General features: G+C 39.3%; 1 protein-coding gene across 5 annotated transcripts in view; it reads left to right on the top strand.

Annotated features, from left to right (window-relative positions):
* The first annotated feature begins 3819 nt into the window (after nt 1-3819).
* Nucleotides 3820-21588, top strand: part of ATXN1 (ataxin 1) — a 528710-nt gene continuing 510941 nt past the window's right edge. For all 5 annotated transcript variants that reach the window (XM_036759715.1, XM_036759701.1, XM_036759708.1 and 2 more), the window contains exons 1-2: nt 3820-3996; nt 12942-13056. The gene's annotated coding sequence lies outside the window, so the exon portion shown is untranslated. The remainder of the gene's footprint in view (nt 3997-12941; nt 13057-21588) is intronic.

Below are 21588 nucleotides of genomic sequence, written 5' to 3'. Positions count from 1 at the left end.
ATGTTGTAAGTTTTGGGTGGGGGGAATACTGGAATAAGATGAAAATTCCATCAAAGAATTTAAATAAAAACTCGAAATAGGTATATGTGCTGAGCCTTAAACTTGAAAAGATGCATACATCAGTCCATATCTAACTGCTATAATGTGGTAGTAAATATTTTAACTCCATATCTCTGTCAATAATTAAACAAAACATACCTATCAGATGACTGCCAATAAATCGATTTATGAACCACTATTTTTAAATTGCCCTTAAGTTGGAGACCCATACAATTATTACATTCAGCACACTTGTGCTCCCTCTACTGCTCTGATGGAAACATTAACTCATCAAGATTTCAGTACAATTTCCTCAGCAGGGTGCAGTGTCTTTGCAAAAAAAAAAAAAATACTACTATGTGCACAAATTAAGGAGTTCATGAACTAGAACACGGAAGTGGCAGAAAATAATTATGTCTTTAAAAAACCCAAACCCCCAAACTTTTAAAAGCACAAATTGATGGGGACAAGAATCTAGGAATAGGCACAGAAGAAACAAGAAGGGGGCGGGAGGAAGGATGAACATAGGAGTTAAGTGGGATGTTGTGGGAGTTATGAACTTTTTTGGAAACTACTATTTTATAGCAAATCATTTTAAAATACAAAAGCATTCTTGATACAATATTTCTAATCCCACAAACATGCAGCCAATAAAATTTAATGAGTAAAATTCTTTATATGTTCCTGATAGCTAAGTAATCCAAGACATATGTTAGGTAGGAAGATTCCCCGAATCCAGGAGTACAATGGTGGCAGGGGACAGAATGGAAGGCTTTCCTAGGCATTTCCTTGCCTTCTAAAGTTTGCCTTGTCCGTGTCTGAATGTAATATCTGGTTTGTGAATAGTACTATAGTACTACACATTTGCTTACTGCTTCATGAAAGCTACACTCCTTTGACTAAGCTTTTATTTGCATGAGATAGTCTCTCTTTTAAAGGGACAGTGCTGGATCTCTCTTATTTGCAATTTAATCCTTTCTCCTCTGAAAACAACTGCCTCCAATACCCTAGATCATGAAACAGTATCAAGAAAATTATGCTTAGCTTTTGGACTTGCAGGAAGAAATAGTTGCAGATTTAAGTCATAGTTTATTGCTGTTCATCTCAGAAATTAATGGCACATTCTTGTTTTACTGTCTTGGTAATATACAGATTTAGTTTCCTTAAGGGTGCATTTAAATTAATTGACTGACTCTAATCTGAATTATGAGTTTTAATTTGCTGAAGGCTGTTAAAATAACTTGAACTGCTTATGTCAATGAAATAATAAAAATATTTGCTCTCTTTATTAAAAAAATTCTCTTAATGCAAGATGACTAAAAATAGACTGGAGGTGGATTGGACAGTCTGCAGATTATGAGTTGGAATAAAAATGTCTCACTTAAGCCAAAAACATGGCAACCAATATTTTCTGTTATAAAAATATTTTAGATGAATTTAGTTTTTATGAAAGCTGTCTGAAGCTGAAAGGAATAGCAGCAGCTCTCTATTTATTCACAAGCCAGTAATAATACCTGAGGCTCACAAAAGAGAAGTCATTACTGCATAAAACCAACCAGCTCCCTTTTTTGTTCAAAATCCCACTCTGATGAGGAGGTTAAAATTTTATGTTTTGTTATGTTATTTGATACCAACATTCACTTTACTAATGCCTGTCAATTGGAACAGCAAAAAAGATCACAGCTTTTTGAGAAATGGATCATAACTGTCCACTAGAGGCTGTAATGAGACCAACAATGTCACTGTACAGCAGACCCTGGATTTTCAAATGGTAAAAATAAATAAAAATGTAAAAATGAGTAATGATGACCAATGGTTCTTTTTATGAGTAACAAATTATGTGCCTGGATTTTCAAAATGATAGAAAAAAGTTATTTTTTCATACTGTACACAGTATTTTATTTTCACATCTAAAGTACAAGGCTTTACAACCCTTAAGGGGGGCTACAAGCTGACACCACATTTCTTTTGGTGACTCTGGATTTGCATGACATATTGACTAATGTATTTCAGTCACACATGAACGCAGCTGAAAGATCCATCAAGTTCAACATACAGGCAACAAGTAGAGTATTAAAATGCAATACTAAACTTCTTTTTGAGTTGTATGTTGCCTATTTCTCCAGACTAACTCCTTGAAGGGGACCAGACAGTGTCCCGACACCTAGAAGTTCCCCATTTATCTGCCATAAGAGGAAGCTGAGCTTGCTTCAGCATGAATGTGGCTTCTTTTCCTCTATGTGTGCCACACCTGTTGGCAAGGTGAATATTTCTCAGAAAGAGATTCCTTCCTACTGAGGTAACATTCGACTAACAGATTAAAAAAAAAGAAAGAAAAAGAAAACCCTAACAACCCTGAAGGGCTTACCACTGAGCCCAGAGGATGTCCTTGAAACTCTCATAAGTTCATTTGATGTTTGCCATTCCCCATCTTTCACTAGGACCTCATTTCTGATTAAATCAATGAACTTGACATTGTCCAGGTGAAGATGATGTTTTCTGTTGTAGCTGGCTGCTCCACTTAAGACATTAGGAATAGTTACTGAACGAACATCCCGGTCCAAAGCCCATTCCGGGCCTGCTTTTTTGAGTAAGGGAATGGGCAAGGGATAGTCAGTGACTAGGCTTCAGAGAGAGTGGAGGTAAGTGTATACTCAGAGAAAGGGGCATCCCTCAAAGTTTCCCCAGTAGAATTTAGTAAAGATTTCAGGGACCTTGTAGTCACCCTCGATCTTCTGCATTAAAGAACGAGTTCCCAAGCCTTGAATTGCTAACCCACTTGCTTGCCCGACCGGTTTCAGAGTTGACATGAGCTATTCATTTAACAGAGGCAATATACTTTGAGCATCAGTGTCCAGCGAAGCTGTGAGTTCGGTTAGGCCAGTGTCGATTGAGTAATTCTCTCTCTGGCACTCACCTTGATCCTCCTCTCCTCCTCTAGTCGACACTTCTGTAACCTCCTTGGGGTTTGAGTAAAAAAGTCAGTCGGAGCTCCTCGGAGACCTTTCCCTGCCTGCTTGCCAAGGAAGTGAAAGAAGTGGGGGGTGGGGGGGAGGAGATGGCAGTGGCGGCGGCGGTGTAAGGACCCACCCTCTGAGGTTTAAATAAGTCGGCCCCACTACCTTGACCTCTCATTTCTGACACTCTTCCCTTACTATCATCCCTCACCTCCTCACATCACCAAAGCTACTTTTTCGGGGGAGCGGTTAGTGCGTGCAGGTTCGGGAATGAAAACTGCTTCCTCTCTCCCCCCGCCCCCACCCCGCCCCCCACCCCCCGCCAGTCCCTAATCCCTCCCAGTAAATTCTTAGAAGAAGGCTGTGCAGAAACCAAGGAAGGGTTAAACCCGGCTGGCCGGGCTCTGCTGTGCGTATGCAATAATCTGTGTGGCTCTCTTGGATGTTCGCCAAAGAGTTGCCTTGCCTCCTCCCCCTCCCCCCCCACCCCGTCCGGCCTCCTCTGCCCCCGCCCCCCCCCCGGCTCTTTTCACTCCCCCCCACCCCCCAGTAGGATCCTTGAGCGGTTGCAGCGGCAGCCAACTGCTCCATATTTGGCTTCTATTACACATTTACATACTGGAGCAAGCGAGCAAGCAAGAAAGAGAGAGAGAGAGAGAGAGAGAGAGAGAGAGAGAGAGAGAGAGAGAGAGAGAGAGGGAGAGGGAGAGAGGGAGAGAGAGAGGGAGGGAGGGAGAGAGAGGGAGAGACGGGGGGGGGGGTGGAGGGAGGAGGGAGAGAGGGAGGGGAGTGGAGGAGGAGGAGAGAGCAGTGTATACCGCAGACATCATTTCTACTACAGTGGCAGAGACGTCCAGGACCTGTTTCACTGCAGGGGGATAGAAAACAAGCCCTGTGGATCAGCAACAGCAGCAGCAAGCAGCAACAGCCGCCGCAAGACATTGTTTCTCTCCCTCTGCCCCCCTTCCCCAAGCAACCCCAGATCCATTTACACTTTACAGTAAGTGGCTATTTTTTTCCTCCTGTTTCTTTCTCTCCCCCTCCCCCTTCTTACTCTCCTCCCCTCTCTCCCCCCCTCCCCACCTCCCCGTCCTCTTCTCCCCTTATATAGATTAAGACCCTTCTTTCTGCTATCCCGGGAACATCATCAACAACAACAACAAACAAATCCAACCCAAACCCTCAAACGGCGGCGGCACCAACAACAGCTGGAAGAGCAGAGAAGAAAATAATACGCGTTGTGTTGTGTGTGTGTATGTTGTGTGCGTGTGTGTACATACAGCCTTCCTACGCTTCAGCCTCTCTGTTGCCAACACCCCCACTCCCAGCGCTGGGGCAATTGGCTAAGAGAACAGGCCAGGAAGCAGATGGAATAGGTGTAGGCGGGAGTGGGGGTGGGGGACACGCGCCCCTGGGGGGAGGGGGCGGGGGGGTGGATTGTCCCTGGGTGCCCGGAGACATTCATTGCACCCCTATTACTGCTGCTGTTACACGGGCTCCCGAGTGCATGTAAGAAATGTCCTCCCTCGGGGTGGCGCAGGGGGAGTCAGCAGCAGCCTGCACTCTTCTCCACCTCACCCCCCCCAACACTCACCCCACTCACCCCCACTTTGCACTCTCCAAACTGGGACTCCATGGTGTGTGTGTGTGTGTGTGTGTGTGTGTGTGTGTGTGTGTGCACGCGTAGGTATGTGTTGATTCTAGGGAGGGCTGGACTCCCAGCTTACCGGCTTCCTCCTTGCTGCCGGGGGTCGCCAAGCCTGGGACGACTGTCCTCCTCAATATGTATGTGTGTGTATGTGTATGTGTGTGTGTGTGTGTGTGCGTGCACGCGTCTTGGGGAAGGCGGGGGGGGGGGGGCGGTCTGTCCAGGACTTTGCAAGTGGCCAAGACCTACTGCCCTGGCTAGGAGAACAAGGGTGGGAGTATTGGGGGAGGGGGCGTAGGGGGGGAGAGACAGGGAGGGAGGCGGGAGGTGGGGGGGAGTCACACAGAGTGAGAGAGAGAGAGAGAGAGAGAGAGAGAGAGAGAGAGAGAGAGAGAGAGAGAGAGAGAGAGACTGAGGCTGAGAAGGGTAACGGGGAGGGGACGCGCGCGCGCGTGAGTGTGTGTCTGTGGGTGCCCGGAGCAGCGGCAGCGGCTGGAGTGGCGGCCCTAGCTGGCTGCTGCCTTGTTTGTGCGGCTGCTTCCTGATCATGTGGAGCCTCAGCTGCTGCTGCCGCCGCCGCCGCCACCGCTCCGCTGCTGCTGCCTCCGCCGCCGCTCTGGTGCTGCTGCCCGGTGCCTGGCTAGCACTCTGTTCAGGGGGGTGGGGGGAGGCTTTTCGCTGGTGCCGGCTGCACGTTGCACGGGAGAGAGCGTAAGAGAGTAGTAGAGGAGCTGGTGGCCGCGGGGCAAGTCCTGCCCCCGTGCCTAGAGTGAAAGGGGTTGTGTGGTTGCTGAGAGGGTGAATGAAGCCAGGAGGAGGGGAAGGAGAAGGAGGAGGAGGCACTGCAGGGATTGGGATGCGCCCAGTAGCCCCGCTGTTCACTCAGGGCCGGGCCAGGCCGGAGACACCATCACCACTACCACTACCACCGCCTCCTACTTGTTCCAGTGCTGAGTGAGTGCAGGCCAGTCCCCAGAGGGCAAGCGAGGGAGAGGGGGAGGGTATGCAAGCAGGGCCGAAAGGGGAGAGGTAGAAGTGAGGTGTTGTAATAAGAGGGGCGTGTGTGTGTGTGTGTGTGTGTGTATTGGGGGAAGGGGTCATGCTTGGAAAGAGACTTTGAGATTGGGACCTTGGTCATCTCTGGACTCCTGTTTTTTTCTGCACCAGCTTCAACCCCTTCACCTTTTCCCCCACCTCAGTTGGCCTCAAACTTCCTGTGCTGGGCTTTCGTTTTATTTCAGGCCATGCAGGGTTTTTGCTGGAAGTGGTAAAACAATTCAGATTTTCTAGGGAAACCTTAGTGAGGGGTGAGGGAGGAGGGACTGAAGCTGATGGTGGAGATTGTGTCGGGGCGGGGGGCGGGGGGGGGGAGACACTGCACAGTTTCCAAGGACGTTGGGAATCAGCTAAAACCCGTTTCAGCACTGTTTTGTTTTGTTGTTTTTGATAGCTACAACCCTACAAAAATTGGGAACATTTAAATACTTTTGCAGATGGGGAAATTGCTGAAGAGTAGTAATGGCAAAAAAAAAAAAAAAAAAAAAAGCAAGTCGGAAGCTGGTTATATAATGCTCTATGTGGATAACAAGAACAAGCTATTTTTATTTTGTTTACCGTATGCTGTGCAGTAGGGACTCCTCCAAACTGGATCTATCCCGGATGAGATTCTGAGCTTCCCCCACAAGATGCTCAGGATACAGTTAACAAAATCAGAAGACCCCGTTGTGCATAAACAATAAAAGCTAATGCTTTGAAATATCATCCTCTCTTTAAATATGGTCTTGAATACACAGCAGTGTGTATAGGTGAATAAGTTCAGCTTTAGAAATGGAGTAGTCCTAGTTTGGTGACATTTGCTTTTTATAATGTAAACTGCACTTAATATTTAATCGTCATTGTTATATATTATTTAGTAATGGTTAGTTACCTATTATTATTTTTAGGCACACTTTTGCTAGCGTCTTAGGTAAGCTTTCTGCATTTGGGCTTCTGATGAAACCGTCAGTTAACAGAGACCCCTGCCATCTTCCGACAGCCTCTTTGCATTATTCAGCGGATGAAAATAGTTTGATCCGCTGACTCCTTGGAATGAAGGTTATTGACGAGGGAGCTACCGGAGAAAAGGGAAGGGGGGGTGGGAATCCCACAATAAGCTATTGGAAAGAGGTTGCATCATAGCTACTAATACCATGCTATTTAATCTCCTCTGCCCTCTAACTGTTCATGCATCATTCAATATTTTACTGGTTAGCAGCTCTCTCTAATAAATAGGCTTTAATGCCATCTTCTATATAAAGCAGAGGTTGATGGGTTCTCTTGAACCTTCTGCCTGACTGTCTTTTTCATCATGTAGATACATGTCAATGGTGTAGGTTTGCAATGCACTTACTCCAGCCCTGATCAGTCATGTAATTAGATCAGGCTACCATGGCAACAGACAGTATTCCTCGTCCATTCAGGTGGGTTTGTCTTGTGACTAGGCTACTCCAAGTGTTTTATGTGCTGTATTTGTGCCTACCAAGCCGCAGAGGAGGACTTCACTGTTTTTATTGCATATTCTTCCAGTATTTTAGATGGAAGTCACTGTATTAGACTTCTAGTTACTATCCTATTATGAAAGATACTCCTGAAATACTAGTACACAGTAAGTCAAATCTTACTCTGTGTGCAATATGTAAATGCATCTCTCCACATGGTGAAAGGGGTCTGACATTCCAATTGGCGGTATTGTTAACAGATCAACAAGTATTTGGTACTTGTTAGCAACCATTTCAAAGCTTACTAAAGAGAAGTTTTCTCTTGTAATCTGGTCCTTTTTTTATTTGGGGGAGGGGGGTCTATAACCCATTAGCTTTTGCAGGTTACACACATTCCCTCTGAATTTAAATTGCTGACAGGATTAAATTCTAGGGGTTCACCAAGTGAAGTATTTTACTTTAGAAAGAGTCCACATTGCCACATCAATAACCTTCCTGCAATTATAACAACTGTCTTGACAAAAGGCATGCATGTTCCAGTGTAGTCCTCTTAGGGCTGCATAGTGAGGATAAATGATCTTTTACATATGTTTTTATATTGATTTCAAAATTTTTTTTTCTTCCTGGCATAATTGAGCCATGGAAAAGTCTCTGTCTCTTAAGCTATGTACTATATAAAAACATAAACAGCCCCCTTTAATTCAGTTGTGCCTTGTCACTTTAGTACTTTATGAGGATTTTACAGTTTGATACTTTATTGTTCATACTATATTTAGGCCACCACCCTGTTGGGTGCTTAGACAGAGCAAAGGAAAATTTGTTGCAAAAGCAAGAGCTTTGTATTTGCTAAAGCTTGATACCCAGAAAATGAGTTAGGAAACAGATACTTAAATAAACTACATGTGTCAGTTTCATACAAGGAGGAAGAAATGACACAGGTTTTTGGTGCCTGTGATGAAGTTGTGACTGTCAGTTTACAATCCTAGGTGCTATACATCTGAATTTATCACTCTCTTGAACTGCTGGGGGCAAGGGAATTACTCTACTTTCTGGGAGGCTCTTCTCTTACGGAGTTTGTGTGGCTTCTTTGTCCTATGGTCAGTCTGAAAAGAGGTTGTTAGGGTTTTGGTATATTTATCTTTGGGGTACAGGTAGAAAGAAACTTGCAATTTTTTTTAAATAACTGGCCAAAAAAGTGACTGGGGACAAGGGAAAAGGAAATCACCCTGAGAAGAGAAAACAAGCCTGTACGGACGACAGTGGTTGCGGCTGCATCTGCCCGGCTCTCACTAATACTGTTTTGTGATTCCCAGCAAATTACTGGCTCTATAGTGCTTCATTGTACCAAGTGAATCTGTGTTTTGGACAGCACAGGTAAAGTTGTGGTAAAAGAAGGAACACTCTGTTCCTGATTAAAACCTAGGAAAGACTGTAATTTTTTCCCCACCCTCTGGAGATCATTATGAAAGGGTTTGACAAAAGAAGTGCTATTTTACTAGCTGTTTTACTGAAAATATTATAACAGGGCCTCAGGGCTGTACAAATTCTCCTTTACTCCAAGAAATAGATTAAAGAAAAATTCTGAAGCCTTTAGATTATGTATCAAATGTCTGAAGATGGCCTCATTTAAGTTTATGTTTCAACACACTTGATTCAATTGCTTGGGAGTCTTGGGAAAGGAAAGCCTTAAGAGAGTATTAAAATATTAGTAAACACATTTCTATGACTGGTGTTTTCTTTGTCACTATAGAGCTCAAGGACTCACATTCTTTTTCAAAAATGATTTTTTTCTTCCATTCTGACATGTCAAGAGTGCTTTACTTTTTTAAAAAAATAATACTTTTCATGAGTTCAGTTTCTAGCAACTCACATACCCTAGCATCCCATACCCTGTTCATTGGCTTTCTGACCAAAGTCAGTGAACTTGCTTTGCTTAACCCCTGACACTATTAATAAACAGAGGCATGGATGTTGATACCTAAAAATATAGTTGTCTGAAAGTGAACACATACTTTGGACTCTGAAATGCTTAGATACCTGTCTTAGTAATAGGACTTTAGCGAGGCAACACAAATAGATCGGAGTTTCTGAAAATAATATATTTTGGGAAGGAGGATGGGTGTTGCTAAGTCAATAAAGGGAGTGTATTATTAGAAGTTTGGAGTTAAAATTCAAAATCATGTATGTTGTCTCTAGTATTTGGTTTCCCATAGCAATATCATCCAGATATAATGATAGAATAATGGCACAGGGTTTGAGTGTTTGATTTTATATGCATAACTTAATCTTAAAAATACAGTTTAATGGAGGTCATGTTATAGAAGTTGTCATAGTTTAAGTGGATTATTATAGTGTACACAGACCCTAGCTACATATTAAAATACAGCAACCCTTAGTTGTGTACATTAACTAGAAGAGACTACTTGCATTAATAATCGCTCTTCCTTAGATTTGCAAAACATATCAATAATAAATCAACACAAGGTAACATTTTTAACTAAGGAGATTATGTATAGTATGAGACATTTGAAACTATTAAGTTCAACTTGTTACCATCTATTAAGTTATTAACATGTTAGTTTCTTTTAGATCTCACTCAAACTTTAGATAGAGATACATTTTTGTTTTGTTTTGGGTTGAGCTGGGTAGAACTACCACAAAAATGGCCCAGGGTGAAAAAAAAAGATATTTTAAAAAATCATGTAGATTTAATTTATTTCTAAATGTGCTGTGATGTAGCCAGGGTTTGGCTGAGGGTTTTTTATCTCCAATATTAAAATTTCCTCCAATATTTAAAACTATAGCAGCAATATAAATAGTAATCTTATTTAGGTAACAGGATCATTATTGGTAGAAGCAGTTTCTGGATTTTCTTAACTTTTTCTAGAAATTTATATACATGTATATATGTGTGTATATACATGTGTATGATCCTGGGACATTGTTATATGTATATATTAAAGCAACATATGTACATATACAAACATATGTGTATATACGTACACATACATATGTATCTATGTACTTCCCAGGGCAGTAGAAACATTTGCACTATTATCTCTGCCCCCAAATTATATAAAAATGTGTAGTTGTGTCACAAGGATATTTTATTTGAAATCTGTGATGTCAGCAGAAAAGTTTCATTGACTTTTTGTAACTTTTATTACCTCTAATTCATGGAATAATGAAAATTATGCTGATAATTATCATAATGTAAATCTCATCCTGGCTGGAAAATTGCCTTGTGGTAAGCTCATCTTAGTGTAATCAGAACTGAGACTTTAGGTGGCAAAGGATCACTGAGTCAGGTAGTGTAACGTCCTTTGGATAAGTCCATTTTTTAGGAGTTTTCTTTAAACAATTTTGTGCTGTTTTAGGAATTGCTGAAGATTCCTGTCATCAGAGTTTATGTAAGGATTTATGCCTCTAAAATTCTTTTAGACCTTACTTTTCTATCAATGCATGGGAAACTATCTATTTTCTTCTCTTATCCTTATCCTCTTCCCTTCTTTTATACCTGTTCAATCTCAAGCATTATGAATAACATTATGTTGTGCTGGATAACTAATTTTTTTAAAAGTTCTTTTCATAATGCAAACCTCTCTAGTAAACATAATCCTTTAAAATTTTATCATTCTTTGGCCATATGTTATATTTTTATTTCTTTCTTGGGTTTCCTTCTAATTATGTCACAGGTTGTGTTGGCTGTCTTAATTCCTGCAATCTGTAGCAGACCGAAATCTTCTATAACTAGCAGACATAATAACTTGATAGGAATTACTACTTCACATAATTGGGATCATGCTTAATTCTTTTGCGTTATAGTTGCATATGTTGAAGCCTTGTAATTTAGATCTATAAAACCGTATCTTTCAGGTAATAACTGAAAATAAAATATATGTATGCCCAGTAACACATAAACCAACAAGTATGAAGTCCTGGAGTCATCTATAAAAACACAGTAGCTGCATTTATGTTCAAATATTGTTCAAGCAGTTAATACTCCACTGAAGATGGGCCTGAGTGATCACAAGACCCATTTTTGAGGTCTTTTAAAAGCCAAATGAAACTGAATAGAATTTCTTTTAACAATTCCTATACATTTGTTGATTCATTTGTAAGCTCCCCAAGGCTTGGGACTTCTGTAAAACTTGTAATGTTGGGGCTAGAAGAGAGGTGAGAGCTCATCAAACCCAATACTCTCATTTTACGTGGTGGGAAAGTATGATCTAAGGAGAGTGCTGGACAAGGAGGCAGGAAGTTCTGAGTTTGAATCTTGCTTCTGATACTTATTTACCATTTGACATGGGATCTCAGTTTCCTCATTTGTCAAATTGGTTAATAATACCTGTAGTACCTATTCCACATGAGAATTGTAAGTTTCCAGTGAGATGATGTTGAAGAAACTATGTCCGCGAGAAGTTACTTTTTTATCGTTATCATAGATTCTTAATAAATATAGTGCTAAGCACACAGTAGATTAACATAAATTCTTTTTTTTGACTGCATATTTGTAGTAGGAGAAATTGGTCATTTTGTTCATTATCCTGGAAAACTACTGATATGGAATGGATTTGTTTTCGTCTCCCTCCCAGAAATGTGCTAGGTTGGACTGCATTCCTGAAAGTGGTGTGGGGCAAACTGGTGACTATGTAGAATGGATGCAAATGGATTTGACTACTATTATACATTGGCATGTTCCCAAGGACAATTGACTCAATTACCCAGTTATTCATTATCTGTAGTGGGGGATTATCACCATCAGATTCTTAACCTCAAGCTCGTTTCTCCTGAGACCCAACATGCTTCTGGGATTTTGTTTTCTTGACTTGATTTCATACGCACTCAGAAAGTTCGGAGCAGAACATAACTGGGAAGGCATATCAACATCAAAGGTTATATCATTTCATTCTAATGCCAAAAATATGGTTTTGGAATTGCCAGCTGTATGCAATGTCTCTTCTAGTTAGTGTGCACAGCTATCGGCGCTTAAAAAAATCTAGTTTAGGGTTAGCCTATGATCCTAAAATAACTAGAAGGCCCAAGCTTTTTGATGGCTAGAGATAAAAAAGATGGAAATTTATTTCTCTGAAGATGTGGGACCAATAGATGATAGCTGCAAATTATTTTTTTTTATTCCTTGAGTTTTAATAAATGATGTTTGTTTGTCTTTTAGTCTCGTGGGATCAGGATCCTGATCTCAGCAATGATTTTTTTATGACTGTCCCTCAAATTATATTAACTATACTATCAAAAAAGGAAGAGAAACTGCCTTTTCTACTACTGCATATACAGTAGGCATTGAATGAATGAGTGAAATGGCATGTTGCTGAATATTAAATGCTGGTTTAAGTGAGGGAGTGGGCTTTATCAGTGGAGAGACTTACCTGATTCCATTTTGACTGATCGTGAATTAATCTGAATAACAAGAGTTGGGGGAGAGTATGAAGCTGTGGAACAAAACAAAGCTAAGTAGCCCAAATGGAGGAGGAGGTACCAAACATTAACTTTAGCCTCACACTGGGGTCTAGGCAGCTAAGCTGAAGTAATCACAGTTTGATTGATGTTTCTTTGGTACATCACTCACTGACTGTTAATTGAAAGCAAATTTGACTTTTTGAAGCTGGTTTGTATTTCTCTGCATCGCTCCTAAAGCAAAAGAATCCTGTGTGTTTGTATGCAGGCACTGAAGTGAGGGATTCTTTGTGTTTTTGATAGTCACCCTGAAGTTACTGTTCTTACATGCCTCTAACTTTAAATTTGAACCCTAAAAAGGCAACTTATTTTGTTTTCATCTCCTTTACTTTTGGATTGTTGCAGCTGCATCACAAGGCAAGCCAGCAGGGTGGTCCATTCAAACTTTGGATTTATTCATGATCTTTGTACAGCAGCCCCTTCTCCCATCATCACTACTGGGAAGTGTACTATAAATCAGGTAAGAGTTTCATGATGCTATTTATTTTGTATCTTAGGATTTAGGCAGTCTATAAAGAAAAATGTCCTGGAAAAGCTCTATGGGACTTATCCTTCAAAGATGAAATCATGTCACTTGCTTTGTTTCTGGTCTAGGACTAGCAATGTCTACACAAGTAAAGTGAAAGGGAAAGTTGAAGCAATTACCAAGGAAATGCAAACTTTTTGCCTTATTACATTTATTGTTAAAAATACTTCAGGGATTTGTGATTACTTCCATATGGGTAGTCCTTCTACCAACACAGACCATAAACCCTTCTTGGTACTCTGGTCTTTGGCAGTTGTCATGGCCAAAAACCCTATTTTCCCTACAGCCCACCTTTTGAATTTACTTAGACTAGTTCTTGGAGGATAAACAGTTCATGGAGGAGCCTGTACTGGAATTATTTGGGGGAGTTCACGGCCTCAAACTTCACTTGCTTTGTGGTTGCAGTAATTTTATTGGTTACTTTTACTTAATCAAAGAAACAAAAAAAGATTTATTTTAATCCTTTAGACTTTGCTATAGAATAATATGTAAGATTAAAATAGACAGTGGGGAAAAAATAAAATGGATTTGTTTGGCTTGTAGCAAACACCCATTAGTGACTCTAGTATTTCTTTCTCTTGGCCTGTTTGCATTTTACAACTTCCTGATTTCTTCACATACAGTAAACTTGGACAATCATCCAGATACTGAGTGTTTGTGAAGGCTGATGACTCATTGTTCTTCATTGAGGACAGGAAAAGAGGAAATTAAATTACAGCAGGAGAGAATCGAGTTAGATCAGAGGGAACTTCACAGCAGCAAAGCTTGTTGAACCCTGGAACGGTTAGATTGAGTTTAATAAGTACTTATTAAGCACCTTCTGTGTACAACACACTCCAGGGATACAAGGATGAAAAATGACACATAGCCCTCAATGAATTTACCATCTGTTAAGCTAAAGGTTATAAAGGACAAATAACAATACAAGTTAGAATAAGGTAAAGGCATATTTATATTAAACCTTTATTAAGCTCTTCCTTTTCCATGCGTGTATGTGTGTGTTTGTGTATATGTGCCACTATGCTGGAGCAATATTTAACTGACACCATGCCTCCCCTCATGGACCATATAATCTAGTAGAGACATATATTACAAACATAGATAACTATTGTACACTGCAATTCATGATCAATATGTTAGAGAAATATGAAACACATTGCTAGAGGCAATTCAAAAGAGAGGTTGTTATGAACAGGCAAAGGGGCAAATTATGAATCTGGAAAGGCCTCAGGATTGAGATGGCCTTTAAGGGATGAAATCTTGTATTTTGGATAACGTAAGAGGGTTATTGGCGAAAAAAACCTACTTTTTTATTTGACAGGACATAAATTCTAGATAAAATTGTCTGGTGCTTCTGTTCCTGTATAGTATTTTAAATTTGTCCATTTTCAGCAAGCATGATATATCATAATCTGATTTTGTAAACTTTAGGAAATTACTACTTTAAAAAAAGGCTTATGGCCTTTAAAAGATTCATATGTTACTTTGTTAAATAGAAAGTGTCACGCCCTACTTATTCATTTAAAATAGGATTTTGGTTTATATATTTTTTGGTGAAAACAACTCGTATAAAAGGTTATTTACTCCTATCTCTGTCTATGTATCTAGCTTTCTATCATCTCATTAATTTTAAGTCATTACAAGTGTTCCCATCTGGCTTGTAAATACTTCTAAATAAGTAGACATATCTAATTTTTTTTTTATTAAGATTGCAGGCTGCTTGGAAACTGGGCAAAATAATTGTGCTGGAATTTTGAATTCTATGACTTTTTCAGAACTTCCTTTTAGTTAACAACATACAACTATAAATATACAATATAAAACTAACATACAAGTTCTAATTGTGAACAACATAGTAACCATAGAAAGCAAATGTCCTTTATGTTGTTGTAATATGAAATAAAGAACTTAACTCAAAACCAAAGAAAGCTGTTGGTTTATGTTATAAAAATTAACTTGCTCCAGAATCTTACTAGATTCTACATCAGAAGTCAATCAGGGAAATCCCTATTGTGGAATAACTTTTTAATATGTATACTACATTGTTGTAGAATAGAAACACACTATTTTACATTATATTAGTTCTAGGGTAGAGTGTTGTTCTTTAACTGGAAATAGACCAAGAAGTAGTTTGTTCCATGCAAATTCATGCTTTTTACCTTCTATAGCAAGTTGGCGTAAATGGTTAATTTTTTGCCACCACTGGAAGAGTTAAATATTAGGCAAGGACTTCCAACACTTACAAATTCATGCCTTAAATTTCTGCGGGAAAATAACTTAATTGCATGTGGTCCACACAGGCCAGAAGCAATCTGTCTTTTTGCATGAAGTATAAAGGAGAGTAGATCATTTTTAACAAAATTATTTCATGGTTTTAGAAAATTGCTTTATTGTGAAAAAAGGAAGTCTCAGGCAAATTCTTGTTTGTTGGCCAATCTATGCAACTTGCTGAGAAGAAACACAGTTCTTCATAGCGTGTTAATCAAGTCTGAGTGTCTCATGAATACCCACATTGTATTATTGACGATGTAGTGCAAAGTCACCTTGGATTTTCAAGTAGCTGACATTTCCTGTGATTACATGTAAGGCAATATTATAAGCATTATCTAAACATTTTGCATAAATAATGACCTCATTATAGGCAGTGCAATTGACTGTTAAACCTGGGCAAGCAAACAATGTCATCCACATTGCCCTTTTAGAGTAATCATTAAGGTGTGTGGAATTTTTTTCAAAATTGAACGTGTGGATAATATTTATTTTTGTTTTATTTATAAATGCTTTTTACTTTGAGGAAATCAGAGTTTAACTGTCACTGAGACAGTGTCATGTTAAAAACAGTTTTCTTTCATTCATTTAATCAGTAGCTATTTATTGACTACCTACTGTCTTCAAACCATTGAATATGGCCCTTTTAGGGATGTGATGATGGAGGCAACATATACCATATTTTACTGGAGCTTACTGCCTGGGATGGTAGGTAAAGATGTATACCCAAAATAGTAGGGTACGAGACTGTTACCACACCACCTAAGTGCTAAAAGCAAAGTGTTCTGGAGGGGAGCAAGAAGGAGAGAGTTCTTCCAATTGGACTGGTAATGGAAGGCTTTATAGAGAAGATGACATGTGCACTGGGGCTTGACAATGCAGTTAGGATTTTAATAGTCAGATTTGGAAGAGACGAGGAAGAGGGCATTTTTCCTTTTGCAATCCGTCATCCATCCACATAGCAATGAGACTGACAAATTGATAGTCCCAGAGCAAATATGCACATATGACTAATCGTTTTACCCTCCTGATAATAAGGTGTGAGTAGTTCCCTATTGCTTGTCTCTGTCATTTGAAGTCGTCCATAATCTGGATGTATTTCCAGATTACTTTACATTATTTCTGCTCAGATACTGCATGTTCTGATCAAACTTATTTATAGGCTCTCCTCTACACATAACATCAATTGCCTGTCTCTGGACATTGTAGGTTGTTCCTTCTCCTTGGAATTTTACATCTCTTTACCTCTTCCTTCTGTAATCCCCAGGGCTACCTTTAAAATAAGGGACCGTGTGAATCTATCTCCCTAGTCAGAAGTACTTCTCCTCCCTATGACTTTGAATTGACTTTGCATATATTTTGTGTTTTCTTATATGTGTAAATGTTGTTCTCTTGTTCCCTTTTCCCCAGTAGAATATAAGCCCCTCTGAGGGTGGGAACCATGTTGATTTTTTTCTTTGACTCCCCAGTACCTAGTTTATAGTAGGTGCTTACTCAGATGCATGTTAAACTGTGTTTAATTGAACTCAATTGAATTCCAGGTAGAGGAGGAAAGGTATGGAGGCAGGAAAGCCCGGGGCTACTGTAGGGAATGTTAAACAGTAGTACAGTCTGTTTGGCTATTACAGTATTAATAGAGAAGAAGAGTGGGAAATTAAACTGAACTAAAAAACTGAGATTGAGACCATTATCAGTTTGTAGCCTCAATTAGGGACAAGCCATTAAATGTTTAACAACTGGCTCTACAAGGTGGAAAATAAATGTATAACCAACATACTTTTAAGTTTAGTCTGCAATACTAATGTTTTCTTCATTTTCTGAAGTATAGACTGTCATATAAATCAGTAACGCAATCAATAAAACAGTAAACCAAGCCTTGATTTGCAGCATTGGCCAGTTCTTGAGCTGCAAATACGCTAAAAATTTAACAATTGACTCTCTAGAGCTGGTTCAGCAGGCTGCAGTACACCCACCTGGAGTCAAGCTCAATAGTCTGGACTTTATTCTGAGGCACTGAGGATCTAATGAAGATTTTTTTTATCAAGATAGTGACATGATCAGAGTTTATTTTAGGAAAAATAATCTGATTGTGGTGTGCTACATGGACTGGAAGGAAGAGATCTGGAAGCTGACAGATAACAAATGGTTAAGTTTTTCAACAGTTAACTGTAAAAAGCAATTAAAATGATTGAATCAGGAGAGTAATATTAGGAATAGGTAAAAGAGAAGAGACAGACCTGAGAGACATGGGGAAAGTAAGATAGACAGAAGTCAGTGAGCAGTTGGGTGTTGGGATTGAAGGAGAGGAAGGAATTCAGTGACCTTAAGTTTGGAGATCTGGGTCACTGGGAGAATTATGGTGTCATTAATAGAAATGGGTATTTAAGTCTGAAGAGTTGGTTTAGATACAAGGATGCAGAGTTTAGTTTGGACATGATGAGTTTGAGGTGCTAGCAGGATAGCCTTATGGGGAGATATCTAGTAGGCAGTTGGAAATATAGATCTTGACTATGGAAGTGTGAAGTTTGCAGAGAGGTCAGGGTTATAGATGTCCATTTGGACATGTCCAAGCATCCCTGTCAATGGACATGTCCATCTTCATAGAGGTGATAGTCGTAGCTTTGAGAGTGGGTAAAATCACCAAATATCCAATCACCTTGTTGATTCTACCTCCACAATATCTCTCACAATTGTTCTCTTCTCTCTTATCATGTGTCTAACACCTATTTCAGGCCCTTAGGAAGCTACTGAAATAGCTCTCCTAATTGGTTCCCCTGCGTTAAGTTTCTCCTTTTCCCAAGCCACTCTCCACATTACTGCTAAAATGATATTCCTAAAGCAGAGGTCTCACCATGTCATTTTTCTCCTTAAAAAATTCCAGTAGCCAGCTCATTTATTGGCCATAGAATAAAATATAAATTCATTTGTTTCGCAAGTAAAGGTCTTTACAATCGTGCCCCAACCTATCTCTCTAGACTCATTATATAGCTTTGCTTCTCCCTTACTCTGTGGTTTAGCCAATCCAAAAGTGGTGGGTTTTTCTTTTTTTTTAATTCTAAACTTTTAACTTCTGGAGAGCAACATCAATACAAGGATTAAAGTAGAAATGGAGGCACTGGGTATAGAATCTTCTTTTGAGCAGTTTGTGAAAGAATGGTACATAGAGGATACAGGGGAGAAGATGCTAAGAAGGTTGTATTTTTTTTTCTTCTCTAAATTATGGAGCTACCGGGGCACATTTGTAGACATTGAGAAGTATCCACATTGGGAAAGGAGAGATTCAAGGTGTAATGAAGAGTGAGGACAATGGATGGAACAGGGTCCTGGAAGAAGCTGTTGGTGGCCAAGGGGACAAGTGAAATGAATGAATGAAAAGCCATTATTAAGGACATACTGTGTGCTTTGCCCTAGGGTTACAGTTACAAGAGATAGCCCCTGTCCTCAAGGAGTTTACGTTGTAGGGGAAGAGAAAATAGAACATTACTTGAAGAATTTACCCTTGGTCAAGGTCACACAGATAGTAAGTGGCCAAGCTGAGATTTAAAAGGGGGGGTGTCTTTTGACTTCAAATTTGGTGCCCTTCCTGATGTACCACCTGCCTCAAAGTAGAATAAACCACAGCTCCAAGTGTTCTAATTAGAAAGTTTATATGATAGTGTTGGCCTCTTGGAGATTTGCTATCTGAGGTACTAGACTTTGGATTGAAGCTGTATATGCGTGTATGTGTGGTTTGGGATTGAAGGGGGAGGAGGTGGACAAACAGGTAGACAATAATGGGTTAACAGATGGTACGCTTTTGCAAGTTTGTGTCTTCCTGTTTAGAGTTTGACCAATGAAATCTTGTTGAAAGTTTTAAAAATAAATGGGCGTGTTTATCTGTGCACATTAAGAATTTGAGTTTATTTTATTTAAAATTATCATGTATGTGTAAATTGGAGGGAAAGCTGGTTTTGTAATTCAGAATGTACAGTATCTCCCTTTTTTAAATGTGTGATCAATCTATTTTCTTTAATCAATTTTATTCAGAGTATTTTCTGTGAATCTCAATACATTTTAACAACTATTATAGGCCTTTCCTTTGATGTGGATTTATTCATCTTATGTGACATCCATAAATCACATTGTGGCATCTCATTGACCCTGTAGCAAGTGCTTATTTGTGGCAATTTATTGACCATACTTTTCGAAATTTCATTACTTAACTCTGTTATCTTTAGCTGGAGGTTCATATGAACTTTCTTAAGTATGGCATTTAAAGAAAAACAACCTTAACTGAGCACTACACACTTAGAGCTATTTGGTTTCAATTTTTTCCTCCAAAGAAAACAGCTTTGGGCAAAAAGACAGAAATCAATGCCTCTGTTTCTAGAGGGAAGATTAGACCACATCTACATGACACAAAGTGAAATGGAGGTAATGATCTGTTGAGTTTTGTTTAAGTGTAGAGCCAGATTTTTTTTTTGGTGCTCAAAGTTATCGGGATTTTCTATCTACACTACCCAAATTCCCTGAAAAATTGCCAGGATGCATTTTGAGCTCTGCTGAATCAGAGTAATGCCAACACTCAGAAAGATCAAGAGCCATTCATTCATGCATCCAACAAATATTTATTAAATGCCCTTTGTTGACAGAGCATTTTTCTGGGTTCTGGGGGAGTGAAAGTTTAACTAAGACCTTGTCTTCATTAAGCTAACTTTCTGTTAGAGGTATGACACATGTAATTGTAATGTATGACATTACATGAGATAAGTATGTAAGAGATGTGGCAGAACAGGATGTAAGATTTGAAGAGGAAGATTGTTTAAAAAACTCAGATAATGCAATTTGCTTTTTGTTGCTAATTTTTATTTTATTTTTAATTAACATTTATTTTCTTTCCTCCCATACCTATCCTTGCCCTCAATTGAAAAATAAAGAAAGGGGCAGCTAGCTGGCACAGTGAGTAGAGCACTGGCGCTGAAGTCAGAAGGACTTGAGTTCAAATTTGGCTTCAGACACTTGACACATGTACTAGTTGTATGATCTTGGGCAAATCACTTAACCCCAATTGCCCAGACTTCCCCCCTCCAAAAGAAAAAGAAAGAAAACTAAAACTGTTGTAATAAATATGCATAGTCAATTCAAACAAACTCCTACATTGTCCATATTCAAAAAATGTATATCTTATTATGTTATCTTGAGTCTATTTTCTTTTTGTTAGGAGCTAGGTAATATGCCTCATTGTTGGTACTCTGGCATTGTGGTTGTTCCCTGTACTGACCAAAGTTCTTGTCTTCTAAAGTTGTTTGTTTTTAGAATGTTGTTACTATAGAAATTATTCTCCTGGTTCTGCTCACTTCTCTCTGTTATCAGTTTATACCAGTCTTTTAAGGTTTCTCCTGAAACCATCTCTATCATCATTTTTAACCACATTATTCCAAATTATTTTCCAGAATACCTTGAGCAGTTCACAGCTCCACCAACAGTACATTAACATGTCTGGTTTCAGTAGCCCCTCTAACAGTCACATTTTCCTTTTTTTTGCTGTCTTTGCCAAATTGTTGAGTATGAGGTAGATCCTCAGAATTTCTTTAATTTACATTGCTCTAATTATTAGTGATTTGAAGTCTTACATGATTCTTCATAGCTTGGATTTCTTTCTTTCAAAACTTCCTGTTCATATATTTTGAATACTTATCAATTTGAGAAGGTCCCTTGTTGTTATAAATTTGAATTAGTTCTTCATATATCTTGGAAATGAAACTTTTATCAGAGAAAATTGCTATGAAAATTTTTTCCTAATTAACTTTTTCCTTTCTAATTTTACCTGCATTAGTTTTGAGTGTACAAAATCCTTTGTTTTTAATCAAAATTTTCTATTTTTTGTGATTTTCTCCATCCCTTGTTTTGCAAAGTAGAAGGTTGCTATTGACTGGGGGTTGGGAAGGACAAGGAAGGTGCATGGAAAAGATGGGATTTGACTTGGGCTTTAAAGGATAGATAGACATTCAGCAGGTAAAGAGAGGAAGGGCATTTTAGGAATCTAGAACATCATTAGCAAAGGAGAGGCTAGGAGAGAGCAAATTTGAGGAACAGAGGCTAGATCAGTTTTCGTGGAGCCCAGAGTTCATGGAGAGGAATTATGTGAAATAGTGTTGGAAAGATATGGTGGCACTAGATTGAGGTGTGCCTTGGATGCTTGACAAAGATATTTACTAC

Source organism: Trichosurus vulpecula, chromosome 1 (genome assembly GCF_011100635.1).
Source record: "Trichosurus vulpecula isolate mTriVul1 chromosome 1, mTriVul1.pri, whole genome shotgun sequence".
In the NCBI taxonomy this organism is placed as follows: domain Eukaryota; kingdom Metazoa; phylum Chordata; class Mammalia; order Diprotodontia; family Phalangeridae; genus Trichosurus; species Trichosurus vulpecula.
Note: the sequence above shows the minus strand (reverse complement) of the source record. Positions and strands in the feature narration are given on the sequence as shown.